The following is an 18410-nucleotide window of genomic DNA, read 5'->3' as shown; positions in this document are numbered from 1 at the left end:
TATCAACAGCAGTCAACACTTGTTTAACGTTTAGACATCCTAAGCACCATGGTTATCACACGGATTAACTCATTTAACCTCTATAGCAAATCTACCAGGCTGTATTATCATTTTTCCATTTATTGATGAAAAAAACAGAAGAACAGAAGAATTAGAAACTTTCTCAAGATAACATAGTCAACTTGTAGAGCCAAAATTTAAACCCACAGAGCTAGCCTCATCTACATGATGATTATGTTTACTGAGTTATATATAGGGAATATGTTAGAGAACTTCACAGAGGATGGCTGATACCACGGATAGTACTTATCCCTGTAGAATATACTGTTTTATTTTCATGTAATACATAACTATGATAAGCTTTTCACTTTAATTTAAGATACAAGGTATTTCTAGCACATCCAAATTGTTAGTATCACTAATTTTACTCAGAGGAATTATTATTATGTAAAATAAAGGTCATTTTAATATAAAAATTGAGATAGCACAAAGGTTGATCTGATAACCCAGACAGTTACCAGTAGTAACTGGGTAGTGTACTCAGTGTGGAAAGGTGAGACTGTGTGAGATTTCATCATGCTGCTCAGAAGAGCAGGAAACTGAAAATTTATGTACACTTACAACTGGTATTTTTCATTAAATATTATCTGACTATGGATGAATCCTGGTAACTGAGACCACAGAAAGGAAGAAGAATAATTGTGTGTAGGATATGTTACTTTGGTGCCTGAAGATGAGCCTTTCTTACTCCGCTGAACCTCTCTGCAGCAGCTGATTCATCTGTATTGTTCCTCTTCTGGTCTGAACACTTACTCCATTGTGCACAGCCCTTCCCCTTTCTTAAGTAAAAGTACAGCTTGGGGTCGGAAGGAAAGGTCAAGCTCAGGTATTCACAGTGCTTAACTCAGCCGTGCTTCAGTTTCCTCCTGTGTATAGAATAGTAATAGACTTTTCATTTAGTCATTATGTTAAACAGATCAGTGAATGTTAAAGCTCAATGGGAGGTCAATGATTAATAAACTTCACTATTATTGATTTTAATCTATTAATACATATGTTCTTTCCCCAGGAAGATTATGTTTCTTTTCAGAGAGAATAATCAATATGAATGAATTGTTATTATTTTGTATACAACTTCCTGAATGTTAAATATATATAATATATATTAATTCATTTAATTTGTATAAAGACTCTATGTGTAATACATTTATCTTTACTATATATTATGCAAAATGGATACAGACATTACTTACTGTGTGCCAGGAATACTACAAACTGCATTAGGGTATTATCTTACAAAATTTTCTTCTCTTTATAAGGTTCTGATTAGTGGACTCTAATAATCACTACTTTATACAAAAGGAAATTTAGGCTCACAGAATTCACCTAACTAATAAGTTTTCAAAATGTAAATGCTTAATTACAACCCCATACTACCTAATAAATGATAAATTTACAGGAGATATTTAATAACTATGTGACCTTTATGCTAAAACAGTTGCCCTGTTGATTGTTCCTGTTACGATAAAATTCGCGCTTACAGCACACTAATGTGGCCTGTGTACTATCATTTGTTCATTATTAGCTATGAAGAAGAGACACTGTATGCCAGTCACATGGCAAGTCTTGTAGGAGAAATAAAGCAATACATAGAAACGTTCTCATCAAAAGCAGTTAGGGATTTAATGTCACTTCTCCTACTATCATTTTTATGCATATTCTTATGAAATCAAACTTCTCTCCCTGCCCACTCTTTCTTATTCTTTTCTGCCCAAATTTCATAGTATTAGATTTATACAGATTTTGCCCATAAGAAGCTTATATGACAAGTCAAGGAACCATTTTAATTATATTTACTCTTCATTTTGAGTATGTTTCTTTTTCATATCTGACAAAGACTTCTGAAGTGAGAAAGAAAGGCAAAGCCACCTGATTTTTTTCAAAACAATCTTTCATGTAGAATCTTTTGTCTGTAATCTCATAATAGCTTAGAAAATTTTAAAAGGAGGTTTTAGCTGTTTTTGTTCTTTTCAAATTGGCAAAATTTGATTTTTTTCTTCACTTTTGGATTGACTTTACAAATTAACAAACAAGAAAACAAGAACATATTCAACTTAAAAAAAAACCTTCACTGGAGCCTTGGCATCGCCAACTAATGCCAGCGTTACTCTGCAAACTGCTTCCGTTCTTCTGTCAAGAGCTAAAAGATGCACAGGTAGAATTCACACAGAGCCAAATGCACCATAGGAAGAAAAGAAGCAGAGGGCAAGATAGGACTACCGCACTGCTGTCAGAGACTCTCCAGGAGGCCATCAGATCACAGTATCTCCACCTCCATATTGTTGGCATGAGTGTTTTTTTTTTTTTTTTTGTCTATGATCTTCAACAGTGTCTGTTTAAGTGTTTGAGATGGGTACTGTGGGAGCCTGAATCATACTGAAATGCCCTGAAGAACCCTGAATTCTTACATTTGACTGGAAGTTGTAATGACTTGATAATTTCAGAAAGGACTTTCAATAAAAAGAACCCTCCCAAATCTTGACATTAAAGAGAAACTTATTATACATACATACATATATATATATATATATCCATTATTGTAGTAAATAATGAGATTGCATGAATAAACTTGGCCTGAGAAAGACTGTGGGAATGTAGCTGGCAAGAGAACAGAGGCGATGAGGCTGCTGGAGAAATGCACAGGTGCTTGACACAAGATACTTCCAACTTGGCAGGATAGGTAGTCTAATCTTGGTGCTGATTGATTTTTTAAAGGCTTTCTAATAAAATAAAAGGAAATTCAGGCTGGGCATAGTGGCATATGCCCTTAACATCACCATTAAGAAGGCAGAGATAGGCTTGTATTTGTGAATCCAAGGTCATCGTGGCCTAAGACTAAGCAGTAAGAGCTTATCTCCAAACTCAAGTTCAGATATTATTTTACATACTTACAAAGGAACTATTTTAAAGATGAGAAATGATATACTTGGAAAGTTATTTATTTATTTTAGTTGTGCAATTCTGGTGATCAAACCCAGAGACTTTTTTTCCCCTTAATTTCACAGAGGTTAACTTCACTACTCAATCTATTTCAGACAGAATACCTCTTCCACTCGCTAAGATGTCCACCCTAAAAGAATATGGTTTGGCGTAAAATTGTATAAATCTCTAAGCTATCCAGAGCTGGGCATCACTGGATTCCTAGATGAGTAAAGTATTTAGGAAGCCCAACCTGGACATGTCATTATTCTCTGATTTCACAAAGGCAAATTTGGAGCACCCTGCTCACTTGCTCTATAGCCTACGGCAGAATCTGCCCGGAAATCCAGGTGTTTCTCCTATGAAATCCCACCATGCCCCAGTGGTTCACCACTGAAGTTCTCCCTTCTCAAGCACAGGAACTTCCCAGTGTGCTCTTCTCCTGACTTGCCTTCACCATGGGTAGGCGATCTTGTATTTTTTTTCCTGATAAAAAGAATCCCGTTTGTTTTGCAAAATCTATTTAAAAGGCCACTCACTTCCTCCTCAAAGTTTTTCTTTTCACTCCCCTGAGAATCTACCTTTTTCTCTGACTTCCTATAGCACCCTGACCATCATCCCTTTCTCTCTGTTGTATATGGATGTAATACTTTCTGTTATGTCCTTCAAGAGTTATCTAACTTCAAGATGGTTATCAATACCTGAGGGTATTGGCCTTGAACTTTCATCTGAATTCGACAAAAAAAAATCATCAAAGAAATATGGTGTATTGATGTATTTGACTAAGTAATGATGTTCAAATGCTACAATGCCAGAACCAAAGCTTGGTAACTGTTGGATAGATAATATGGAGTTTTTCACTTGATCAGTCATGCCTTACTTTTAAATTCATTTAATAATTTTGTATGCTCTCCAAAGGAACTACAAGACTGCTTTATAGGATGTTTTCTGCTCACTAGAATAAAACCTTTCAAATCAAATCAATAGACTAAGAAAAAAGAGAAGCCTATTGTGTGATAAAGACTGTTATTGGATCAAACAAACAATGGGTACATTTTATATCTACCTGAGTACAACCATGATAGAGTCAGGAAAATGTGATTAACTGTAGAAAGCTGAGAAATGTATCAGCTCACTCCTAGCATCGCTGCCAACACAGTCTTTAGGTATGTATTTTACCACCTTACTTTGTGAGTGGTGCTTAAAAAAATGCATGATTCATCTGCCCATTGATACTAGTTTTTAAAACAAACAAAGCAATTTAATACCAATGCAAGGGATAAACGGCTAACATTTACTGAGCCATTTATCATCTAGGCAAGATAACAGATTCTAAACATACTTTCTCATTTAAATCCTCATCAAAACATTAAGATAGCTAGTATTTGCTCATTCTAAAAAAAGCCATAACTAACCACATAATATAAACTATTTCCTGGAGGTCACGTTATTTGAAAGCTGTGGAAGAAGAATTTAAAAAAAATCTAAAGCCCTTAGTCTTTTGCATTTATATCACTCCTCTTCTTCTTGGAATCCACTTCTAGACCAAAGAAATTGAAACAATGTGGATTAATACTGTAACAGAAGGGCTAACTATAAAAGTATGGCATCAGACACAAAACAACAGAAAATATTAGATAATATTTACTCCTACCATTGTAAGCATTTTTCTTATATTCACTGACTGAATCTTCAAAGCAATTTTTTTTTTTAAGGTGAATGCTACCATTATGATCTTTACTACTTTTCTGGAGAGAGATTCAGACAAAAACAAAGTGTCACAGAATCCTAAAGCTAGTCAGCAGTTATGCAGGTGGACTTCAGAGACCAATGTCCTCAGAGCTGCATCTCTGTCTTTAGTGCTCCCCCCATTAGAATGAAAAGATATTAAAGACAAATGGGGTTCCAAACACGCTTCCAAAGGTGCAAAGTTGGCCTTCATCAACGTTACTTTCTATACTTTTCTTTAGTTATCAAATGCTATAATAACAAGCACAGTAATATCACAATAATTTAGTTTTAATGTATATTTGATTTTTGAAGGTTTTCATTTTATAAAACTAGCAGTGAATGTGGAGATAGTAAAAGTCAAAAGAACAGAGCTTGCTGTGAGATTGTGTCTTGAGAAATGTCAGAAAATTCACCTATGAAGTCTTACCAACATTTATGCTTCAATAGGAGTCGAACTAGGATGGCATGACTAGACATGCTAACATCATGGGGAAAGCTTAAGAGGCTTCAGTCCTATGCAAAGGATTGTAAGCAACTAAGGAATGCTGAGAGTGGAGAAACAGTCTTCCTTAGTAAAGGAAATTGAAGTTATCCAATATCAAAGGGTCAGCTCTGAAAATATAAACACAAAAGTGACAATACACAGAAATACAACAGAGAGGTTATATTTATGCATTTAGAAATATAAATATACATGCACGTATATATAAAATTTATGTAACAATAATTCAAGAAAAGGAGGCCATGAATTTGAAAGAGGGCAAGAGATATACATGGGAGGGTTGTAGAGAGTGAAAGGAAGGAAGAAAATGATGCAATTATATTAATCTCAAAAAGTTAAAGAAGTTACTTTTAAAAAGATAGTGGATGTGTAATGCAAGAAACATATAGTAAAATGATGTTGACTATTTTCCCATTATGGATATAGATAACAAAGGTAGGATATGTATGTATGCACAGATTTTTTTTAAAAGAAAACAAATGGTTTATATATACAGGAAAATAAGTATAACAGTATCCAAAATTTTGAAAAATTATTAGTATGATTTTGAGTGATTTTAATTACTCTCTTGTAGTTTAATCTATATATCTGACAATACCAATGAATAATTTTCATATGAAAAAGTAAAAAGAATAGCTCTAGCAAGTCACATTCCTATTTTAGAGGTGAGAATACTGAGGGCAAGATCAATAGAAATCATATGTAATTTTGCCCTTATTTAGTGATAGAACTTGAACAAAAACTAATGCTTTCATTTCTAACTAGTGTGTTTTCTCTGACCTCTAATTCTCTTGAGTTGTTATCACTACTAAGATTCAAAGGAAACCCCAGAAGAAAGCTGCGGAAGGGGCTAGAGATGAACAAATTGAGAACGCACTGCCAGCCTCTACTGAGGAGTGTCTTTGTTGCTTCTTAGCGTTTTCATTCAGGCTACATGTTTCTAAGTCCAAACCCATACTATACGTGGTAGGCTGTCATGGCACCTCTAATTCCTTACTTACTCCCTGATTCAGAATATTATCCATATACCACATGACTTTTCTCTGACTCACAGCAGAAGACGTGATCATGTGTGGGATTAGTACATGTCTACATCTGTTGGCACTGAGTTTAGTAAAGTAGTTTGAGTTGACTGATAGAGTATTACAAGAAATGAAATGAGCAGAGGCTTGAGAGACTTTGTAGAGTGACAAATTCTAAAATTGTTAATGGTTTATCTTTACATAGTAAAGGCTAGCAAACTGTTTAAAATTGGAGAATTGTTTTTCATGAAAGACTATAACTAGCATAACATATCATGTCTCAATTATACTCCACATAGGGCATGTCTAAACTCTTCAAGATGCCAAATCTTAGAGTACATAAATCTGTTGTGGAATATTAAAGATGTGTTACATTTATGAAACATTTGTTTAATGATGCAAAGATGTGTAACATTCTTTTATATTGCATTTGTTTAACTCTGAAAAGCTGTGTTACTTTGCCTGCCTAAGACATCTGATTGGTCTAATAAAGAGCTCAACAGCTAGAAGCTTGGCAGGAGAGAGGGACAGGTGGGACTGCCAGGCAGAGCAAATAAATAGGAGGAGAAATCTAGGCTTGAGAGAAGAGTAAGGAGTGAGAAAAGGAGAAGAGTTAGACACCAGAGGCCAACCACCTGGTCACCCAGCCAGCTACCCAGTCAGACACCCAGTCTCACAGCCAGCCAACAGTCAGCCACCCACTCAGCCACCCAGTCACACAGCCAGCCTACAGCCAGCCATGAAGTAAGAAAAAAATCATAGAATAAAGAAAGGTAAAAACCCAGAGGCAAAACACTGTTAAAGAGAAATGGTATAATTTAAGTTAGAAAAATTGGCTAAAAACAACCCAAGCTAAGGTCAAGCATTCATAAGTAAGAATAAGTCTCCATGTATTTATTTGGTGGTACACCCACCCCCAAAAGAAAAAAAAAAACTACAACAACAACAACCAACAACATAAACAAAAACAAGAACCCAACTAGATAAATCCTAAAGTGTTCAGGTAGGAAGCAGAGTTCCTAGGAGTCATTCATTCATTATTATCCTACAGAAGTCTGATATGTATTGAACTTTCTGTGCTTGGTAAAAAATGTTTGAACAATTTTGGGAAATTAAAAATAATGGTGATATTTTATATCATCTTACCAAGATGTATTGAAAATTGTCCTGACATTTTGAATTCATGGCAATATGCTTTTCAGTTCATATTTTATAAGGTTTTACTAAAATGGAAGAGAATTGAAAGTTTAAGAGTTATATCTACATGTATTAAACTTGAAGTTTTCAGACATAAATGAGTACTTTATAGAAAGTTATTAAAAGGTCTGTAAGCTTCTGGAGCTGTCTCAACATTGCTGACCTACTCTGCTTCCTACAACTGTACCCAAGCAGCTTGCTATAAGGAGGTAATTAAGTTTATTTCACAACTGACTAGGCACCAGAGGACTTTTCTGGAACACACTGGTTTGCAGGCTCATGTTAGGGTTGACAATAAATACTTTTGTGGTTTTAAAAGATTGATAAACCAATCATTCCTGTGTTATAATGTATAAAGGAAAGGATTATATTCTTAATTTCCAAAACTGACAGCAGGGCAGTGTGGGGCAGGTTACAGTCCGTTACATGAACTTTAGTGGCTTTTCCTTGACAATGGGTAGGCTAATAATTTTTTTTAAAAAGTGTCAAATAGAATGCACCCAGGAGCCCTTTAGACCCCTCAGTGTTTTCCACCCGAGACATTAAACTCAGTTGCAAAGAAACAAAATGTTAATCTTTGTAAAGCTCTTTCCATTGTATATCCGGTCTCTTTCTCTTATGCACTTTCTCCTTTCCTTTTCTTTCTCCTTGGTCCCTTAACCTACTTCACTCTTCTACTCATTTGCTCCCATTTCCCAATGCCCCCTACCTCTATTAGTCCCAAATCTGTTCATCCTGAAACAGCCTTCACCGATGGAAAAGAAAAGGCCCTAGACAAAGCCCCCATCTGAGACAAGGCCCTCAGAGGGCGGCTGAATGGGGTCTGGGATCCAGCCTGTGGCCTGAATGTTCACCACTCTGGAGCTCTTACTCTGCCAGCCATTAGGCTTCAGCAGGCTTGATAGCTGGATCAGGCCTTGTGATTTCAAAGCTTTCATGGCTGACAAGGACTTGCTAATTTCAAACTTTCTAACCAATTACAATCACAAAGAACTCAGGACACTAATCAGTGAGCAAAATGAGACTGCTGGAGGGAGGCGGCCTTTGCAGGTCTCTCTTGAGGCGCTGCGGCAAATGTGCAGCTGGGACTGCGCTTCAGTCAGTCCATAAAAATACACCACGAAATACAAACACACACAATGGATCCCACTTGCTGTTGTTCCCAGTCGTGGGGTATGTAGAAACCTTGTCCTATATTCAGCCCATTAATTTCTGATGGTGTTAATTAAAAACTTTTGATGCTGGTTTGAATGGAAAATACCTCAAACAGTGTTTCCTTTATTGAAGCACTAAGTTCCCAGTCTTGGATTATTAGGTTAAGCTCTGTCAGCAGTGAGACCAACATAAATGCTTTTCATACCATCTGCTTTGACCAAGAAGAATAGTAATAGCAATAATAAATAAATAATAAAAAAAAGAGAAAGAAGAGAAACTGTTTAGGTTGAAAACACCCTCATTTCAACCTATTTTTAAAGAACTAAATTGAAAATTCAGGTCCTTGAATGTCAAACAAATGGTTAAGGAAAAAAAAAGAAGAAAAAATGTTTGTTGTTTTTTTCAAATTCTTACAGAACATTCAAATCACCCAATGTTCCAGGGCCTGAATTTTTTATATTTTAAAATGAGGAAAGCTGCTTAAAATAAGCGAGATCAGCTGCTAAAGTGATTCCTCTCTGTCTTTCCCCTCTACACTCTTTCCACAGGCTGATACTGTGACTTAAGAAACTTAATATAATCATTGACGACTAGAGCTTCTTCTGTAGCACTCACGTAGACCGGAGTGAAAGAAACTCTGAGTGGTGAGCTGGAGAACACATTTCCCAAGCTCAGCCCATACAGCAGGTCAGGGCACAGAACAGTGATTCTGATTTCTTTATCATCCTGAAAATCCTGGGAAGCCTTGGGAATTGAGAGAGTCAGTGAGCGAAGTGCCTTACTGCAGCTCACAAATAACATCCGTCTCCTCCGTCCAATGCCCTGCGAAGCCTGAAACAAACCACACAACTATTCGGCCAGGTTTTTCACACTTGTGTACAATTTAGTTACTGCTACTTCTCCCTTCCCCATCCCATGATGGACAGGTGCCGGAAGTCTTGAGCATCCACAGTGAGAACCCACAAATATTATCTCTCATCGGCTCTACTTTCTTTGTACTTTACTGTGTCCAGAGTCTATCCTTTTTCCCTTTCCCATCTTTTGTTTGTTCGCATTGTGATGTCAAATGAATTCTTGAAAGACCATAAAACTTCCTTCTCCACCCCCACTCTCGTCCTCATCACTGACTCCTGCGCTGATCACCATACAGCTAAAAAGAATGGCTTTCTGTACAAAGGCTAGCCATCTGGGCAGCGTTTCTTTCCTTCCCTCCATAATTTCAGGTTTCCCTGGCCTCAGCCACTGAAACAGTTGGCAGAATTGACCCTCCAAATCTGATGTGACACACTAATGATCCTTTAGCAACATCAGGAGCAGCAGCAGCAAAGCCCCACAGTAAAGCACGAGAGGGGAATACCCCGGGTAATAGAACTGAAACTCCATAAAGGAAATAGCTCTGAGCAAACCACAGGAATCTGTTTGCTCACAAAATTTATGAACTTTACTCCAATTAAATTGATAGGTGATATTGCCTACACAAGACTAGTAAATGTAAATTAACTACAGATATATAGCAAATGAATGCATTTAAAGATAATTTCCAGCTGAAATGATTTTGTTCTTTCCTAGAGACCAAGTTTTTGTTAAACTTAATCCTGACTCTCTTCCCTCTCCAGCAGTAGAAACATCTGGTCGGTTTTAGATTCCCCTTGGAATTCCAACTTCAAAGGGAATTATAAAGAATAACAAATTCATGTACCGGCAGTAAAAAAAAAAAAAAAATTAGAGCAGCAGGAGAGAATGGTAAAATTGTCCTTATTTGACTGCTAGTGACAGGCGCCACAGGCAGAATGAGAAAAGACAAGGGCAAGAGCACCTGTTGACAACCAGAGTTCCTGCAAGGAACTGACTCTTAAATGCACAAGCCACAGCAATCCATCAAGATTTATTTTTAATACTGAAATGAATAAAATAACATTTAATATATAAAAGGAATTGGAACAGAAAAAATGATTCGCATTTCCTTAACAAAATTTTTCATTGAAATAATAACAAATAAATCAATAAATTTTATAGAAAGAATGACTTGGAGACAATCTTAGAGACCCCCTTGGCCTTTGGGGTTTTGATTTAATTGGAGGAAACTGTGAATTTTTTTTTTTTTATATTCCAGAGAAGGCAGGATAAACCACTCCAGAACTGACATGTCTCCGAACACACCATATACCCATCTCATCGTGATAAAAATTGTTCTCCAAGAGCACGAAAAGTAGCTGCTGTTTCTTCCTTGTTCTGGCTTCTACCTTGGAGGACTGACCAGATACTGAAGACTTGTTAGTAGAAAAGGGTTTGATGGAACTGTGATATTTGTAATTCTAACACAACTAGCATGCTGTATTTGACAATATTTTATAAATATGAATTTATTTTTCTCTATTATTTCCCTAGCAAAACTGAAACACACTTTCTAGAGGGCAGGCCTTGATGTAGTCAAATAGGAGAAAATGAGACCATCTGGAGAAAGTACAAGGTTGCCATTGTAATTTCTTTTATAAACAGCCTCTCCTTTTTTGTTTTATGAGCATTGTGGACTACAACAACAACAAAAACAAACAAAGACATGATTAACCAATCAACTTTTGTGTGAACAAAGAAAGAAAAATAGTTAAGAGCTAAAACTTCTTTAGATAATTAATTACAAGAGTCTTTACACTCAGTTCTCAAAGGTTACAGATGTCCATGCCACAAATACATGAAATGGACTCACAGAGTGACAAGATGACACATCCCCAACAAATCATGAGTGTTTCCACAGTGGCGGGCAGAGCACATAACAGTGGTTCTCATAGGAGCCTAGAGGGTCCCTTTGGAGGAGTCCTCAGATGGAAGATGTCTCCAAACCAATCTCCTGTTGACACTGGGGATCTTAGTCAAGAAGAGACAGGATTCCTCCTTAGCATTCCAAAGGACTGACTTGACTATACAATTATCTCCTTGAATATCTGCCTTTAGTAGACACTTCATTGTTCCCTTCTCTTCCACATGAAACAGAATCAGAGGAGTTATCTTGATGAGGGAATAACATAATTTTTGTCCTCATGGCAATTGCTCACAATTGTATAATATATTTTCAATAAAGACTTCCCAGAAAATATGGCAGGTTCATGGAATAGATTTAGTAATATGAACAAACCCTTCCACCTCCTTTTGTTGTGGTTAGCAGCATCTTCAGACTTGCAATGAAAATCCTGTCATGATGCAGGGTACTGACAATGGAGGCCCTGCCTTAAAATAAGCAGAATCATTCAACTATAATACTGAACTTAATTCAGACTATGAGGTAGGAAGTATGGATTGCTATGTTATTCTCAGAATGTTGTTTTGAAGCTGGGTGACATACAAGATCACAAATACAACAGCAGTGTCCGATTATCAAGACCCAAATAGCTGCACAGAAGGAAAAAACACCAGCTACTTTCCAGGTTTTTAGAGAGCAGAACTTTTATCAGTATGCAATGAGCCTATTGGTCTGTTGGAAGCCCGAGTTACTTCTGAGATGGCTTCTCCTGCTCTTTCTGGAAGAAAATACTATCATTTTATTAGTGGTAATTATTACTACAGCTGCTATGATGGTGAAGCTTTGGTCGGTAACTTGGGTGTATGATATAATACACAAACCAGAAAGAATTGTGGTTACTCTTTCAATAGTTCAGGTTTATGATAGGCACGTAGTACGCATCTCATGTAAGGAAAGTATGTGAGTAAATGATCATTGTGTGCTGTTAGTATGTTATCTTCAAGCAGTGATGGGAAAGTGAGCTGCTATAAAATGTAGGAACAATGGCTTGTTCCTCTCTTGTCATGCCTGCCTGAATGCCATGGAACCAGGTACGTTTTTGTTCTTTAGTTAATATTGTAATGGTGGTGATGCCAAGCCAGATTAGAGAAAAAACAATATTCAGAAAAGAGATGGAAGAGGAAAAGAATTTGTATTGTTTACATGCAGAGAAGCAATGTCTACAGGTGTTCTGTGGGATTGTATAGTTTATTGCTTGTGTTATTTCTTTCTTTTTTCCCATGTGCTTTTCCTAGCAGCTCAGACTGAAAATATTTTGTATGTGTCCATATTGTAAGCCATCATATTTTTCTAGACTAGAGATTTAGTGTAGTGGAGAAACCTTTTATTTCTTCTCAAAGGGTTAGGCACATCAATATTCTAGCTACTCACTTTCGAGGCCAATGGAAACTGTGTGCCTAAGATTAAATAGACCAGAGTAACACATAAATTTAGGTTTTACAGAGGCAGTGTGTTACTTAGTTATACATCCTGAATATCTGATGAGTATGAAACACCTGTTGGAAAACACACAGCTAACAAACAGACTCTGGCTGAAAATTCAAAGACAGCAAGAAAGGAGAAATTCATAAATAGGTTCTCTACAGAAAGACCAGTCCCAAGAGACCACTCTGCATCTGTAGAGCTGGTTAGTGGCGGATCTGGTCCATCTTTGGAAAACTGGCTTGTAGAAGTTTCTCTAGAGTGCTCTTAGGAGCACAGGGGCAACTGACACAGGCACTGCTCTGCAGTGTTTTGTTTCTTCCCGCAGACACAAGCTGTGTGTGTGGGTGTAGTTGTTTTATGTGTATGTAAAACAGGACTCATACTATTACATGAAAGCTCACCTTTCAGATTTAAGAATCCCACATAACTATTAGATGCTTTACACTTGTCCAAAAAGCTTTAAAAAAAATAAGTGTTTGAACAGTATTATGTTTGGTTTAAGTAGTTTTTCTCTATCTTGTATGTGCTTAAAGCAGTTAGATTGGAGGTCTAAGTAGTCAGAGGATGATTTTTTTTTTAACTTCAGATAAATAATTGTATGCATTACATGCATATGTTCAATAATGTAGATAATTAATCTGCATAAGTCTGCCATGCAAGTTTTCATCTAAAAATTGAGGCAAGAAAAAAGGAAAAATCTCCCCAAGAAAAACATTTGCCCCAGAACTCTATGCAACTGTACGAACTGTCTCTCATCAACCAAACTGCTCTTTGGCTTGCAGATGTGCCCGAGGATGTTATAAAACAAGCTACAAAGATTTTTTACAATCAATGGTTACTTATTAGAAAACATGAGGCCAAGACACTAACAAGAAAAACAGTATTCCATATAATGTTGAGAACTATTTATCTGAAACTTTTTAAACATCAATATGTACAAGCATCCCGATGAACCTGAAATATTAGTTAACTAGTTAACTGCCATGATATCTGAGGTTTGCCTCAAAACAACAAGACACTAGTGGGAAACTGTGTTGTAATAGGAGCTGTGGGCTGTGTTCCTGCCGCCCCAGCTCCTGGTCGCCTGGCTAGCTTATGCCCCGAAATAACAACACACAAACTGTATTCATTTAAACACTGCCTGGCCCATTATATCTAGCCTCTTCTTGGCTAATTCTCACGTATTAATTTAGCCCATTTTTAATAATCTGTGCACTTACTGGGAAGATTCTAGCCTACGTCCATCCTGGGTCAGAGCTTCATCGCATCTGCTCTGGAGCACAGCAGCATGGCGTCTGCCCCAGAGAGGAGAGGAAATGGCGTCTTAGCTCACTTCCTCTTCCTCCCAGCATTCTGTTCTGTTTACTCCACCCACCTATGTTCTAACCTATGAGGGCCAAGCAGTTTCTTTATTTTTTAACCAATGACCTTCCTCCATCAAAACTGCTAGGCCACGAGTTAAGCCACTGAATAAACTAGATGATGAAGGCATGGGGGTTCATTATTGTAAGCTGCCTACATTCATGTATTTGAAATATTTCACAAAATAATCTTAAAAAATATATACTTCATTTGAACTTTCAATCATTTATCCATTATTTACTGACTGATTCACTCACTATTCATATGCAAGAGATTATGGAGATGCAAAAAGTTAAAATACAATGATTTTGTTGGGCATTTTGATTATAGAATAGAATTTATTTAAAATGTCTATAAAGACTTTCTAACTAAATGCAAAATTCTTAAGTTAAATTTTGAAAGAAGGAACAACAATTATAGAGACATTCCCAGTACTGCATATTCAAAAATATGTCTTCAGGGGAAAATGAGAGTTAGAAAATATATCAAATAATTATTAATGGTTGGATTTAAATTATAGAAATAATTACTTTAATTTTTCTTCATTTTAGTCTTACGTATTTTTCCAAATTATTTTTAATGAACATGTATCATTTTAAAATGAAAATAAATATTTATTCATTAGTGGAAAGATATGTTCTCCTTCCCCTAGGAGATTTCTTTTACTAAAACAGAGAAACTGCAAACACACAGCACTGCCCTGTATTTTACATCTTCCTGCCTGTAAGTAAAATACACCTGAAGGCACAAAATCATCAATACACATTGTATCTGATCACAAAAACAAAAAACACTTTCTCTGTGTTGGAGAGCAATAGGGGAGGAAGCCACTTTTTTTGCAAGTTAACCAGAGTGTGAAACTCTGGCTCTTCTGTGATGACATCATTTGTGATGAACGGAAAGGGAGCAACAAATTAGAGTTTCCAGTAAGCCTGTCCCTTGTGCCTCTAGGCTCACACTGATAGGATGAAGGTTCATTCTGGGTAGCAAAACAAGTAAAGCAGGGAGGGGGAGGGAGAGAGTTACAGTCCTAAAGGCTGTGGCCTTCAGTGGCAAGGTGGATACACTCAGGGACAGAGATAGAGGGGCAACAGAATTAGAAACAACAGAGTGACAACTATGGATTATGTGCAAGGGACATGGAAAGTTCCCACTAGAAAGCTATCTTTATCACCCCAAGAGATAATTTTCTTCATTTTTGTTCCCATTCATGTAAAGTGAACTCAAGAGTGTGACTTTTAAAGGTTTGGGTGACTATGCCGTTCATGACTAAATAGGCTAGAGAGCCAGGCAGAAGGGTGGGATGCCAGGCAAGGCGGTAATCCTTTGTCCGTGCATTTCACTGCGGCCATCCTCCAGCAAACTCAGCCCTCCCAGGGCTCTGACTTGATGAGGACCTGCAACCGTACCCTTTGTCCTGCCATGCTCTCCTTTAGACACCTACTACCATGACTGTGCAGAGGACACAACGCTACCCTTTTAGAAATTTTACAGTCTCACCAGAAGACAGAGCCAAATTTTAAGCCTATATATACATGGAGCTCTGATCTGCACCATTTATCACTAGAGTTGGACTTGTTTACTCGTATACCAACGAGTCTTTCCCCTTTCTTTCCACGGATAGATCCAAGAGTGGCTATATTTGCTTTTAAGATTCAAAAGAAGAAAATACATTTCAGTCTTACAGAATATTAAAATACAAATCAGAAGTTCAAAGAAAAATAAAATGTTTTTGAAAGATTTTCTGTGTATTTTCTTAATGCCAAATTATTGCATTCTCCATAGGAGACATCAGTGGCTAACTTCACCTCATGGCTAGAAAAAATTTCTCTGGAAAAACTTCTAAACAAGTCATCTCAATACTTCCATCCATGCCTGCCAAAGTAATTCAAAATGTTTACCAATACTGTGATAATGGACTTGTATTCCTCTATATTTTACCAATTTCTAAATACATTCTGTTCAAATTTAATTCTTGTAGTGGTAAACTCACTACAGCCTGTATATTTACTTTTTGTTAGTTTGAAGTTGGAAAATTTGGTATGAATACATTTTATTTTTTTTGGACTTCAATATTTTGGACAGCAATTGAGAGACAATGAAAGTTCACTCACCAGGCAGCAATCTTGGTGAAATATTCAATTGTTGATGGTAGAAGTCTGAAATGGAAAAGGATGCTGTAAATGTTGGTACGTATCTTAACACATGACAAACATGGTGATCACACAAAATAATACATGTCTCACTCTTCTGGAAAAGGATGCTGTAAATGTTGGTACATATCTTAACACATGACAAACATGGCGATCACACAAAATAATATATGTCTCACTCTTCTGGAAAAGGATGCTGTAAATGTTGGTACATATCTTAACACATGACAAACATGGTGATCACACAAAATAATACATGTCTCACTCTTCTGGAAAAGGATGCTGTAAATGTTGGTACATATCTTAACACATGACAAACATGGCGATCACACAAAATAATACATGTGTCACTCTTCTGGAAAAGGATGCTGTAAATCTTGGTACATATCTTAACATATGACAAACATGGCGATCACAAAATAATACATGTGTCACTCTTCTGGGACCCAGGTTGGTGATATTTTACAGAGAGTAGAGATTACTTCATTTGGGAATAAAAGCAAAATTATGTCTCGATCACAAGTGACTTGTTGAGTGCCTGGATGTTTTTAACTTGATGATTACTAACTAGAGGCAGTCAGTGAATGAAGGTCTGCTAACCCTTTGTACAATACCGTGTTGAGAAAGTTAAGTTCATAGTTAATTATTGTGGTCTGCATAAAAATAATCGAACTATTGTGAACCACAAGAATTTGCAATTCTCTTTGAATTTTACTGTACTTTTCATTAAGCATTTTATAGACTAGGCATCAACAAACCAAATAATCCAATTAGAAAGTAGCGTACAGATGTAAACAGAGAATTCTTAACAGAGGAAGCTCAACTGGCTGAGAAACACTTAAAAAGATGTTCAACATTCATAGCCATCAGGGAAATACAAATCAAAACTACTCTGAAATTCCATCTTACACCTGTCAGATTGGCTAAGATCAAAAATACAAGTGACAGCTAATGCTGGTGAGGATGTGGAGGAGGGGGAACAGTCCTCCACAGCTGGTAGGAGTGAAATCTTGTACAGCCACTATGGAAATCCATATGGTAGTTCCTCAGAAAATTGGGCATTGATTTACCTCAAGACTCAACTATAACACTCCTGGGCATATACCCAAACGATGTCCCATCCTACCACAAGGAAACCTGCTCAGTGATGTTCATAGCAGTTTTATTCAAAATAGCCAGAAACTGGAAACAACCTAGATGTCCCTTAACTGAAGAATAGATAAATAAAAGGTGGTACATTTACACAGTGGAGTATTACTTAGCTGTTAAAAAATTACATTATGAAATTTGCAGGCAAATGGATGGAACTAGAAAAGTTCCTGACATCATCCTGAGTAAGTTAACCCAGATGTAGAAAGACAAACATGGTATATACTCACTTAGAAGTGGACATTAGCTGTTAAGTAAAGGATAATCCTGCTACACACCATAGACCTAGAGAGGTTAAGTAACAAGGAAGACTCAAGCCAGGGGATGCAAGGATCTCCTTGGAAAGGGAAAATTTAGAATAGATTTTTCAGGTGGACTAGGGGCAGGTGAGATGAAAACAGGGGGGATTAGTTATGGGGTGGAAGGGATGAAGGAAGAGAGTACTGGAAGAGATGACTGAAATTGGGGGGCATTTGGGAACGATGTAGAAGTGCAGTGGAAATTCCTAGAATCTAAGGGAGTGACCCTAGTGAAGTCTGCTAGTATCGGGTGATAAGGAGCCTGAACTGGCCATCTATAACCAAGCAAGGCTCCTATCAGTGGGACGGGACAGCAACTGAACCACTAAACTTTCTACTTACAATCTGTCCTGCCTGCAAGATGGGGTAATGGTAGCAAAGAACTTGTGAGAGTAGTCAAACAATGATTTCTCCAACTTGAGCCCCAAGACATGAAAGGAAGCCTACACCTAATACTTCATGGATGGCCAGGAACCAGAGGCAGGACAACCCAGAAACACAGGATAGAACCAAACATGACTGAGAAACGAACAAGCAAACAAAAAGTCAATGCAATGATTTCTAATGATATTCTGCTATACTCATAGTTTGGTGCTTAGTACAATCATCATCAGAGAGGCTTCATTGAGCAAGAAATGG

The 18410-nt window shown here is 37.0% G+C and overlaps 1 protein-coding gene across 8 annotated transcripts in view; it reads right to left on the bottom strand.

Annotated features, from left to right (window-relative positions):
* Zbtb20 (zinc finger and BTB domain containing 20) overlaps nt 1-18410 on the bottom strand; it is a 795981-nt gene that overhangs the window by 330515 nt on the left and 447056 nt on the right. For all 8 annotated transcript variants that reach the window (XM_057764033.1, XM_057764039.1, XM_057764031.1 and 5 more), the window contains one exon: nt 16285-16329. The gene's annotated coding sequence lies outside the window, so the exon portion shown is untranslated. The remainder of the gene's footprint in view (nt 1-16284; nt 16330-18410) is intronic.

This window comes from Chionomys nivalis, chromosome 3, assembly GCF_950005125.1.
Source record: "Chionomys nivalis chromosome 3, mChiNiv1.1, whole genome shotgun sequence".
Classification (NCBI taxonomy): Eukaryota; Metazoa; Chordata; class Mammalia; order Rodentia; family Cricetidae; genus Chionomys; species Chionomys nivalis.
The sequence above is the reverse complement of the archived record's forward strand: the minus strand, read 5'-3'. Positions and strand labels throughout refer to the sequence as shown.